The following is a 12655-nucleotide window of genomic DNA, read 5'->3' on the forward strand; positions in this document are numbered from 1 at the left end:
TGTGTGTGTGTGTGTGTGTGTGTGTGTGTGTGTGTGTGTTCATGAGACTCAGTAATGGTGTGAATACAACTGTCCATAAGATAATAATATTCAACTGACCTAGGACATGTTCCAGTACCCAGTCATCACATATTTCTTTGTTGTTAAGTGTTCAATGTGTTGAGTGTAAGCATTTTACCAGATGAAAACTTTTAATGGCTGTTCTTAAAGTCAGAACAAAATCAGCAGAAAATTGCTTGCATTCAGTCCTAGAAAATAGTTCTGTTTGCAGAAAGTGGTTTACATTTATATATGACTTGTATCTCACATTCTGTGTGTTCGAAAGGAGATTAGAAAGTGATACTGGGATTGATGTGATGTCTTTCAAAGGAATCATAAGCAAAACTGAGAAATGGTGAAATATGCTTACACTGATAATGGATGTTGTAATTCTTTGTGGGAAAAGAGGACTTACTGTTTGTGGATTATCTTTGTAAATTGGCAAGATTCAAAAGGGGAACTTCTTGAAAATCATTAAGTTTTTAGTCCATTATGATCTAGTTCTGGTTTAGTGTGTGTGGTCACTAATTTAGTGTGAGTGTTCTGTGATTTAATGTATGAAGAGTATTCATGAGAGAGTCCATTCCAGTGTGCTTTTGATAAGCACGTATAAAGAATGAAACATTGCAATTTTTATTTTAATAAAATGAGTGCTCGCAAGTAGTAACAATGATTAATCTGCAAATCATTTACATGTGTATGTGAGACAGGAAAAATCTCATAACTTACTTTTTTACACAGAAGGGTTATATGGAAGAAGTTGTAAGCTAATAGGAACAAGAACATACCACTCATTTAAGGGCAGAGTTGTAGCTGATATTATTCAAATGAGTTGTGTGAAGTTGGTGGTAAACACAAAAACTGTGGCATGTTAAAGGAAGTGATGTTACTTCAAGGCTGTCATTTCTCCAACTGACTTGAAACTGCCGCTTCACTGCTAAGGCAGTGATCTGTTGTTTGTATTCACTCACATCCATCCCTGATTGGCTGGAGTCTGCCACAACCACAACAACAAAGTAGATCTTTCCTGACTTGCTACAAAAGCTTCAAAAGCAAAGGAGAATGATACCAAGTTTACAATCTTTTAATATCATTTCAAAATCAAATTAATCAGTAACTGCACAGATTGTTTGGAATCATATTTTGGAAGAAATAAGAGCTGCAAAATATTATCCAATCATAGTTGAAATAACATAGCATTCAAACAATGTGGGACAGACAACATTCACCATCTGCTTTTTGCCAAGGGTGCTATGATATTTGCAGTATAAAAGAGATGTTTTTTCTTGGTCAAATGCTTTAAGAAAATGGGCTGAATTAGCAAACCTGACTATGGAGGTACTTGAACATTTTAGGAAACTTTTTAGAGGTTGTTATGGCAAGTAGAGAAGTACTGAACAGTAGATGCTTGCTATTCATTCACTGTACTAGTTTTCTCTATATACTTACCATTCACTAAACTTATGTGTAGATTTTGCAGTATGTTGCAGAGAGGCATACAGTTTTTAGAGTAAGGAAAACAGTTTACAATTTGCTTTCTTCCAGTCCTCAGAGACTGGTACTCTCAAGAAACACACAGATGAATCCATTTATACTTTATCCTGTTCTCAATGGACAGACTGATAAGTATGTGTGAGACTGTTGCAGTTCATCCTGTTGGAGTATAACTTCTGTTAAAAAAAAAAATCCTTTCTCTCAATCTCACACTCATTAATGAAATCAATGGTGTGATGAAATGAGGGCCATTCTTCATTGCATTTTTATGTTCTCAATGTAACTGAAGGTTGTTTACTGATTAGCAGAAGAAATCAAATAATCTACACGAGAGATGCTACAGTGGATGTGCAGGCCTAGAATCTAGAGGTGCTTTTGAATGATCTTGAAGAGCTATGGGAAAAATGGTTGAAGATTTTTAATCGAAGTGAAAATGGTTGCTAATGAAATCAAAATTAAGCCTTATCTCCCATGAAAACGTAAAGTTGAAAGTCAACCAAACCAAAGGAAAATGTCCATGAAAATCTTTGTTATTATGACTGAAGCTCACCTGATTCCCATGGATACTACAATTGATGAAAAATTTGTATTTGACCATTCATGATCTCTATTCAATACTACAATGAGTTTCTCCCACAAAGTTTCATAACAGATGTCAAGAGAATAAAAATTTCCTCTAAAGCAGTTTCTGTTTCAAAAGACTCTCCTACATGAAAGTTCTTTATAGTTGCTAATAAATAATGACAGGATAAATATCTACTTTATTCCCAATCTTAAATTCATAAAAAAAGGTTAAAAAATCAGTTAATAAAAGAGACTAAATGTTTACCTAATAAACACAAACTGGAAAGGTCTTAACATGCAGTTTACTATGGCCAAAATGAATAAAAGCCACATTCATTAAAAAAAATTATTATATAGAAGCAGGTGTGGCTGTGTGGTTTAGAAGTTAACTTTGTAACTATATGGTTTCAAGTTCAATCTCACTGTCCAGCACATTGGGCAACCATTGTCTACTATAACACAAGGCTAACCAATGTGTTAGAGTGAGTTTAGTAGACAAAAACTGTGTAATGCTCATCACACATATATATAGGATGAAGTATGTATATATGTATGTATAAGTAGGTATGTATGTGTGTGTGGGGGGGCATGTTTGTCTCTCAATGTTTGATGAATAGTTTTTTTTTTCCTATCATTTAGTGGTTTGGGAAAAAGAGACTGATAGAATAAGACAACTCAATACTTAAAATAAGTACTGGGGCTCTGATGGATTAAAGTTTTCAAAGCTATGTCCCAGCATGGTTGTAGTTTAGTGACTGAAAAAAAAATATATATTCAGTCTTAACAGAAGAACGTTAACATTTCAAAAATTGTGCAAGGGAAGTAAACAACAAAGATTTTATATTTTTTATTCATAAAAATCAAGGGGGTAAGGGCAATGCATCAGGTTCTATGTGTGTACTTTTAGACATTGTTGTGTTGTGTGGTGTGTGTGTTGTTGGGGATTTAGGGTTAGTATTTGTTGTTGGTGTTTGTGTTCTTGGTACTGGTGTTGGTCTATCTTTTGATGTTGGTGGTGGTGTTGTATCCCTAGTTGGTTTTGGTGTTGGAGGTAATTGTGATGGTGTTGTTTCTCTTCTTGATGCTGATGGTGATGTCGTTTGGTTTTGTTTGTTGGTATGTTGTTCTTGATGAGATTCCATTTTTTTATAAACTTCTCGGATCACTTATGGGTTTGGTGGTGTTGGTAGCAAAGGTTGTCTTCTATTTGTTTGGTGTTTTGGTTGTAACTGTTCTTGTTATTGTTTCTTTTTTTGCGTCAAAACGCACTTTGATATTAAGTGGTCTGGACTGTCGCAGAGGGAGCAATGCGGTTTTTTTCCCCTCCGCCACCACATAGAGGCTTTGTCCGTTTTTGAGGTGGATTACATTTGGCAATTTTTCCAGGGAATCTTGATCCATCTGGATCGTGATTTCGATGGATTTGCCCGTCCAATTATCATTATAGACAACAGCGGTTTCCAGGATGTTTATTGTTTTCAAATGAAAACATTTCGCCGAAGTAATCCACTTCGATTCAATTTCAGGAGGGTCATTTTTTATTTTGGTTTTGCTCACCCTCTGTCCCATGTAGTATGGGACCATGATGAGTTCGTCATTTTGTAGGGCTTGCGTACTGTGTTTTTTGCCTCTTCTTGATTATGAAAGCCGACCTGTACAGTATTATACTGGGGACCCCAGTTTATATAATCTTTTATTTTCATAATCGCTTTCGCACATTTTTAGATATCTGTTTTAGTAGTTTGTTCTACTAATTTTTGGTTCTTTCGTATAATTTTGTAGATGATTGTCCTTTTTTCCACATCCTCTCTAACTTGTGGTGTGTGCAGGATCAAATGTTGCCCGGATGTTGTAAAAAGTGATCTTGTCTCTATCAGTTCTTCATTTGTGAAATGTAAAATTTCTTTTTTTTTGTTTGAGCATGTCTGCAAATTTTGTTGGATTTTCCTCTATAGTGTTGTTGTTGTTGTGGGTGTTGGTTGTTGTCTCAGTAAAATTGGTGTCAGTGGTGGCATTGCCTAAGGTAGTTGGCTTCATGACCATAGTGCTCTTTTTGTTGTTGTTGCTGTTGTTATTGTCACTGTGAGGTCAAATTTCCCCACTTAGAAGCATAGAAACCATTTCTATGCAGTTCTTTCAGTAATAGTGCCTTCTCTGTACACAGCATAAATGTCTTGAGTGGAACCTTGATTGAAAGTGAAGAGAAGTAGGTGTTGAAAATCTTCAATTTTTTCTACTTGGCACTCCATTGTTATATGTCTGTAAAGAAGTAAAATTTATTTAAATTTTTAAAATGATAAACAAAACTTGTAGATGAAGAAAGAACAATTAAAAATCACTGATATTTTTCGTGTTAATTCAAAAAACATTGGCAAGAAACTAATGAATTTACTTGACAATCCAATTCTTACCAGATATCATTTTGTTTATTTTTCCATGCTTGAATGGGGTGGAGGAGTCTGTACTGAAGTACAGTATCCCACCACTTGTTGCTGAAGTCCTTTGTCATTTTCCAACTAAAATGCATGCTTCTGAGATCAGATTTCACTACTTCTTCCTCTTCATAAGCTCCTTTCCATTTGGATTGCTTGACATTTCTTTACCAGTCATCCTCCAGATGCAGCATAAGTCTGTATCAGCACAGTTTTCATTGTTGCATAGTACATCTGGTTTTTCAGATACTCATTTTTTTTTTTTTTTTTTTGTGCTGTCATTCATGCTCACTAACATTAGACATCCAGCAGAATAGGTATTTTTTCCCCAGCTTTCACATTCATTGTCCACGTTTCACACCATACATCACATTCTGTACAAGTGGCTTTTACAATTACACTTTCATTTGAAGGGAGAAACTCTTCTTTTTGTTTTGCTATTCAGAAGTAATAGCTCTCCGAATGTATTTCACTCTATATTGAATTTGGCTTTCAGAACACTTACTTCTACAGCAAATTAGGTCACCTAGGTAACAGAAGCTACTACTAGGAAGCCTCTTGTGTATTTGAAAGAATTTATTTCATGGGTGCTCTTATTGCTAACTACTCCTGTGCATCTGCTACACAGGAAATCTTTCTTCGTTGTCAGACTCTCTGTGATCACATTACATATTTTGCACATCTGTAGTTTATATTTGTAACACAGTACAGTCCTCTTTCCCCACTTCTATCATACACATATGGAATATGGCCACCTGATAGAGAGTAGTAGAATCCAATCTTTTTTGCTAACTAAAATTTTTTGTTAGGTTTACTTTGAGCCATTTTGACTCTAGGGGGCCGCTGTATGTTTGGAATTGCTTCTCTAATTCAACAAATTCAGCTAAGAGAAGTAGGCCATCAGCATACAAAACGTTTCCATAGCTAGTATAAAATTCCTGTTAGAGGAGGGGGTTGAGAAGTGAGGTTTGATGAACACCTACCTGCAAGCTAAATGCCTCAATGAAATTTTTGCTGTCTTTCATCTTGTTGATGGTACCTTTGTATACGACTTGTATAGTTCTCACAAGCCATTCAGCTACCTCCAAGTTTTTTTACCAAACTGACAGCAAAGAGAGAGAGATACCCTGTCAATAGCCTTCTTCAGCTTAATGTCGCAGGTGTAGAGGCTTGCTCTTTACTAAGTACTTACCTTGTTGTTCTCCTACAAGATAGAGGCATTAGTGGTACCATGTTCTGACAAAAACATAAACTGTATCTCCTCTAAGCTGATTCTCTTCCTAAATAATTGTGCTATAATTCTTTCTATTACTTTCATAACTTGAATCAACAGTTCAGATATCTCTATAGTTGCTTATTTCAAGCACATCACCTTTGTCTTTGTGGCAGTTGATGATGATACTACTACTCTGTTCTTTAACACTTGATTTACTATGCAAACTTTTATGTTCCAGCTGTTTTTCTTGCCTTCATATCATGAGACATGCTTTCCATTTCAGTTGGTAGTTCCCCTGTTGGGACTACTTTGGATAGTCTTTCCCTCTCTCTTTTTCCTATGATTCTCCTCATTCAGTAATCTCTCTCTATATAAAATCCTTTGTATCTCTGTCTGTTCCCAATGCATTCTCAAATGGCTCAAACAAATCAAATCAAAGTTCACCACAATCATTCCATACACACTTTTTCTCATTTCCTTGATGATGTCTTGCAATCCAGAACACCTCACATCTTCCATTGCATAACTATGGAAAACCACTTGCTTTTAGCTTCTCTCCATGCCATATATACCTGATGTCTAACTTCTCTTCTTATTGACCAATATTGTTCTTTTCTCCCCACATTTTTTCTAAAGCTTCCAGAAACACTGTGCTCTCCACTATCAAATGAATCATTGGAGTGTCATTCTTAGAATAGACCTTCTTTTAATAACATTTGTCAGCACCACAACCTATTTATGTTTGAGTAAGCTATGAAAGTTTAACAACGATCATGGTTGTATGGTAAGAAGTTTGCTTCCCAACCACATGGTCCTGGGTTCACTCCCACTACATGGCACCTTCGGCAAGTCTCTTCTACTATAGCCTCAGGCCGATTAAAGCCTTGTGAGTGGATTTGGTAGACGGAAACTGAAAGAAGCCTGTTGTATATGTGTGTGTGTGTGTGTGTGTGTGTGTATGAGTGTGTGTCTTTGTTTGTCTCACACCACTGCTTGACAACCAGTGTTGGTGTGTTTAGGTTCTTGTAACTTAGTGGTTTGGCAAAAGAGACCAACAGAATAAGTACCAAGCTTTAAAAGTAAACATATACTGGGGTCAATTAGTTCAACTAAAATTCTTCAAGGCGGTGCCCCAGCATGGCCACAATCTAATGACTAAAACAAATAAAAGATAAAAGAATGTAAGCACAATGTTCATGCATGCCATAAAAATCAATGACCAAAGTTTCACTTCCTGTGAGACTTCATCCATTCTATAAAGGAAGAACTAATATAGTATCCTGTATTGGTTTGAAATTTTGGCACAAGGCCAGTAATTTCAGGGGAGGGCTAAATCAGTTACATTGACCCCAATGCTCAATTGGTGCTTATTTTATATCAACCCGGAAAAGATGAAAGGCAAAGTTGATCTCAGCGGAATTTAAACTCAGAATGTGAAAACTGCTATGCATATTACCCAGCATGCTACCTTATCCTACATGTATATCAATGGTTCACCTTATCCTACACATAATATTAATGGTCCATATTTCAGTTTTATGTTCACATTTTTCATGCTGGCATGGGTTGGATGGGACTCATTGAGGTAGTATTCTACAGCCAGATGTCCTTCTTGTCACCAGCTCTTGTTTTCTAGGTAAGGTACTTTATTTCACTGGTCTTTGCACAAAAACCAATGAACTTGCTGAATAGGATATGTTGCTTAAATGAAGTCAATATGAATAGATATGGAAATACTTGCACATGCAAACACATACACACACACACACACACAATGGACTTCTGTACAGTTTATGTCCATCAGATTTTATTTGCAAAGCACTCTTAGCCAGCGGAAATAGAAGAAAATACTTGCTCAAAGTTCCATACGATGAATGGAATCAAAAACCACACAGCAATACCTTTGCCTCAAATTGCATTTATTAGAAGAGAATTTGAGCTTGTGAGATTTTTTCAGCATGTCTATTAACAGCACGAGATGAAAATGCAAAAATTACTTAGAATCGTTTTTCTGAAGGTAGGGGTACTGCGCACTCCACTAGTAGGGCATGGCAATATTTTGGTGAAGTGTGGTTTACTTCAGAATGGAGCAAAAAGTAAGCAACAAGTGAATAAGACTTGCAATAAAGGTTTAATTAACACTTGTTTTGAATACTGTTCAAGCTAAATTTGACAGTTTGTATAAAAGAGAAAGAAAACTCAATATCTCATCCAAAACTAAAAGTATTTTTTAAAAATCAAAAAATAACCCATGCTAGCATGGAAAGCGGACGTTAAACGATGATGATGATGATTATGGCTGGGAGGTAGCAGTTTACTTAAAGTAGCTACCTTCAGCTCTAACCACATCCCCAAGACAGTTCTGGAACAAGGAACATGCATTCGTCACTGTGCCCCTGGGAAGATATTAAACACCTATTTCATTTTGGTCACCAGCTCAGCCTTGGTGTTGCAGGCAGAGTGGTTGGTGTCTTTTTCAACCATGTTTCACACATAGTAATCAATGGCATTACAATGAAAGGAATTAGAAGGCCAGAAATTGGGGCTGTGAAATTGTAGAAATTCTCTGACAAATACTTCTGACTCTTTCTGGAGGTATGCAAGGAGCCAAATCCTGCTGTCACACATATGGCTTTCTAGTAGTAACCTTCTCCAACCAGGGATTGACTGTCTAAATTGAGCCTGAGACCCAGTTCAAAGATGTGGGGATGAATTCTGGCAGGCAGACAGTCAGAATGCCTGCTGTGTCTCTTCCTGTTGGTCATGACTTTGTAGTCTCCATTGCAGCTGTCCATGTCTTGTTTTACAGCCTTTATAGTGTTCACAAAGCATTGAATAGCAGTCATGACATTGGCATTTGCATTTTGATACCTGGTGTGAATGATTATGATACAACTAACTCTTTTCCAATATTCAGATGGCTTCCAGTCCTCCATGTCAGCTATCTTTTTCTCAAACACAGCTTTAATCTTTATGCTCATCAACACCACTAACTGTTCACCACTGCATTATGCTGTTCCTTAAAATATATAAATCATCAAATTTAGCTGAAGACTCTCTGTGTATATGTGTGTGCTATATATCAATTTCATTCATGATGAGGTTCATGCTTTCTTGGGGAAAATCAAAGTGGGGAATAGGATCAAAAGGTTGAAAAACATTGATTTAAAATAATTTTTAGGTAAATGAAATATTTAACTTGTTCTAAATGCTATCGTGAATTTCATTAACAAGAATTACTTCTGCTGTCTTTCATTGACAGAACTAACATGAAAAAAGAAATGATAGTTCATGAGAACCATAAAGTAGAGGTTACCCCTGATCTAGTTTGATTTCTTGCACATTATCTATTTTACTTCACTTATGTTATTAATATTCTGAAGATTGATATGATCATCACACAATTCCACTTTTCATTCACATGTGAGGTTTTGTATCTAATTGGCTTATTAGTTAAGAGAACACCTATTTCACAGGCAAATTTACTTTATTTTTGCAGAAATTCAATTTGAACAATAAACTTTCTCATTAACTTTTACTTGGTGCTCTTTATATTTCAGAAGAAAACCAATGAGCTAGAAAGAAATCATGCAATTGCTTCGGACATAATGTTGGAATTTTGGCTGAAACAGATGGGATAAATTGATTTATATTCTTAATAATAGTAAGATGATGTAATAGGCTAATCAAGGCTCTGCACATAAATCATGGCTCTGACTTTAGAAATTTACTTCAAAATCACATGGTTTTGCATTTGATCCCACTGCACAGAACCTATGCAAATGTCTTCTACTGTGATTTCGGCTGACAAATACCTTTTGAATGGAATGTGATAAACAGAAACTGCATGGAAGTCTATTGTGTGTGTGCATACTTTCACTATTGTGTATTGGCAAAAAACAAAAACGCTAGCAGAAAAAAAATCAATGCATTGCTTACAAAATCGCTGTTGTACCTCAAGCTATTGGCATTTCATTTTCATTCTCATTATCAGGAATGTAGTGAACCAGTGGTTGGCCCATTGGTAATCTATAACAAACAATACAATTGATCATAAATTGCAATCTAAAACAGATAAGTTACAACACCCTTGTATTTCATTTTTATTTTCATCCCTACTTTTGTATAGTTTCTGTTCTTCAACTGATCAAGTAACTTGATGTCTGTGAACATTTCTGATTTCCAAATGAAATGACTTTATCTAAGCAAGAGTAGGTTTGTGCATTGTAGTAATTCAAGGCAATGTAAATCATCTAGCTTTGATGATTGCAGTGTTAACATTTATTTCACTCAAACATAGTAATCTATTCACTAAGGCTGACAGAGAAGTGTCTTATATTTTTGTGTAATATCAGATGGGAGCCCCAATGTGAGAATAGCAATTAAATCTTCCTCGAATTATAGTTACTGCCTAAAAAAGGAAGGACAAATGAGATAAGAAAAGACAAGATGATCATGCTGGAAAGCCATTGGTTATAGGTTGGCTGGATCAGAAGTAACAAGGAGTTAAACAATGTATTTTATTAATCAATTAAAGGCGGCGAGCAGACAGAAATCGTTAACTGCCAGGCAAAATGTTTAGCAGCATTTCGTCTGTCTTTCCGTTCTGAGTTCAAATTCCGCAGGGGCCAACTTTGCCTTTTATCTTTTGGGAGTCAATAAAATAAGTAGTAGTTTAACACTGGGGTCAATGTAATCGACTTAGCCGCTCCTCTGAAATTTGTTGTCTTGTGCTAAAATTTGAAACCATTAATTAATGTATTGAGATTGCTCCTAGTATATACAGTTACAAATAAGGGTGAGTCTCATGACCCTTTGTTTGGGTCCTTAAACTGTTCAAAGCAACTGGCCGTATCACCACAGTATATTTTAGGAAAAGTTGAATTACAAGTTTGGTCAATATGATTTATAGGATTAAGGTGATGAGCTGGCATGGCAGAATCGTTAGCATGCTGGGCAAAATAGTTAGCGGCATTTCGTCCATCTTTACGTTCTGAGTTCAAATTTCGACGACGTTGACTTACATCCTTTCGGGGTTGATAAAATAAGCACCAGTTGACCACTTATATCGATGTAATCGACTAGCTACCACTCCCTAACTTTCTGGCCTCGTGCCGAAATTTGAAATCAATATGACTGATAGGATTATATCAGTGTTTTAGAAATTGAAACGTAACATTTTCGCATTATTATCTGAAGTATATTCTGAATCAAACCATCCGAAGCTGGCTGAAAACAGCATTCCTCTTTGTCTATTGACAGTAAATTACTACACTTTGAATTTTACTACTACTTAACCTACAAATAATATTTTATCACAACCAACATAAATATTACCATAATCAATTTGTTTAAAATCTTGTCCTGGTGTTGATAGCAGCAGTTACTTAGAGAAACAAAGGCGACAGTCTTTAAAATATATTCTTCCATAACAAGAAGAAAAAAAAGTTGCAAAAGTAAAAAAAAAAAAAAAATGAGTGGCTTCAAATGAAGAGTTGCAGGGTTCGAATTGCTAAATAGACACCCAGAAATATATGAGCATGGTACATTCGGCTAAGAATGAATCCGAAGAAGAATTGCAAAGGATGATTCCCGTAGCCGAAGTTGTGTCCCTTTGTATTGTACTCTTCCAACAACTGAGGCAATGGAGCACCGCCATGTTGTGTGGAAGGTGCGACAGTTAACAGACGAATTATATTTTCCCGGATATATTCTTTGTTGTGTATCGTTATTGATGGAATTTTCTAAGAAGCTGTAGACATAGGTAAGTAAATACAAATCGAAAAAAATTTTAAACGTCTGTTATTCCTATAAAGAGAAATTCACATCCGTATACCGGTAATCAGCTCGGTCGCTACCTTTTTTCTTTTCTCACTATACACGCCTTTCTCTGACTAAGGTCCTTGTCATTTGTTTTTTCCCCTTTTTTCTAGCAACCCCATCTTTTCGGTTTCTTTAATCTTTAACCAACGAAATTTATGATGGCGAAAAGGTAGATCGTTTTCTGTGTATTTCAGTAAAGAAAAAAGAAAAGAAAGAATGATATAAAAAGCTGCTCCAGTGAAATTAGAAACAAATCCTATGTAAACAAAACATGAAACATTTATTATTTTACGAAAAATTGACTGATTGAAAAGTTTGTTTATCTATGGATATGCACCATAATCGAAAGAAAATACACTTCTAACCGTATATTAATTCAGCATTTCATTTTTTAATTTTCAAAGCTTAATATATATGATCGAAGTATTTTGCTTTTGACTCAGCAGAAAAAAAAAATATTAAAATTTTTTTCTCTCGGTTCTTATGTGCTACTCTATGATTCTAGCTAATTCAACACGTACATTTCTGGTGTGATGAATGTTAATATATTACTAGTAAGATATTTTATCAATAATTCTGCTTTCCTTACTGCAGTTTCAAATTTTCATTTAGCAAATTTTACAATAGCGATCAGTCCTCTTGGTTTTATTATCCATCCCCACTTTTTTCCCCTCGAGATGAAATACATCTGACATATTATTACTTCGGAAAGTTCTTATCTCTCTCTCTCTCTCTCTCTCACAAGGAACAGAGAGAGAGTGTGCACTTGTTACCTTTATGTACCCCGGAGGTGTTTTCACAACTTTTTACAAAATTTATTCACTATCTTTAATCTCACAACAATTTTACTTGAATGGTATGTGCCCCTTCCTAAAAAACAAAACAAAAACAAAACAACACACTGCGACAGCTACACAAAAGAACTCAGTGATGAAGCTGCAGATGTGAAGAATTTATGTTGGAAAAGTGTGAATACTTCACGTCAATGCAAGCGGAGTCTAGATTAAATAAAGTTTTATTTCTCGTGACATTGTGTGTGTGTGTGTATATATATATATATATATATATATATATATATATACACACA

At 35.5% G+C, this 12655-nt stretch overlaps 1 protein-coding gene across 2 annotated transcripts in view; it reads right to left on the minus strand.

The window, feature by feature from the left end:
- The window catches only part of LOC106870185 (glycosylphosphatidylinositol anchor attachment 1 protein), an 83326-nt gene that overhangs the window by 37706 nt on the left and 32965 nt on the right, over positions 1-12655 (minus strand). Inside the window, exon 1 of one of the 2 annotated variants that reach the window (XM_052966478.1) lies at positions 828-1042. The exons of the other annotated variant lie outside the window; for it this stretch is intronic. The gene's annotated coding sequence lies outside the window, so the exon portion shown is untranslated. Of the gene's footprint in view, positions 1-827; positions 1043-12655 lie in introns of those variants that run through there. 2 annotated transcript variants of the gene reach the window in all.

The sequence above is a fragment of the Octopus bimaculoides genome, chromosome 3, assembly GCF_001194135.2.
Source record: "Octopus bimaculoides isolate UCB-OBI-ISO-001 chromosome 3, ASM119413v2, whole genome shotgun sequence".
Lineage (NCBI taxonomy): Eukaryota > Metazoa > Mollusca > Cephalopoda > Octopoda > Octopodidae > Octopus > Octopus bimaculoides.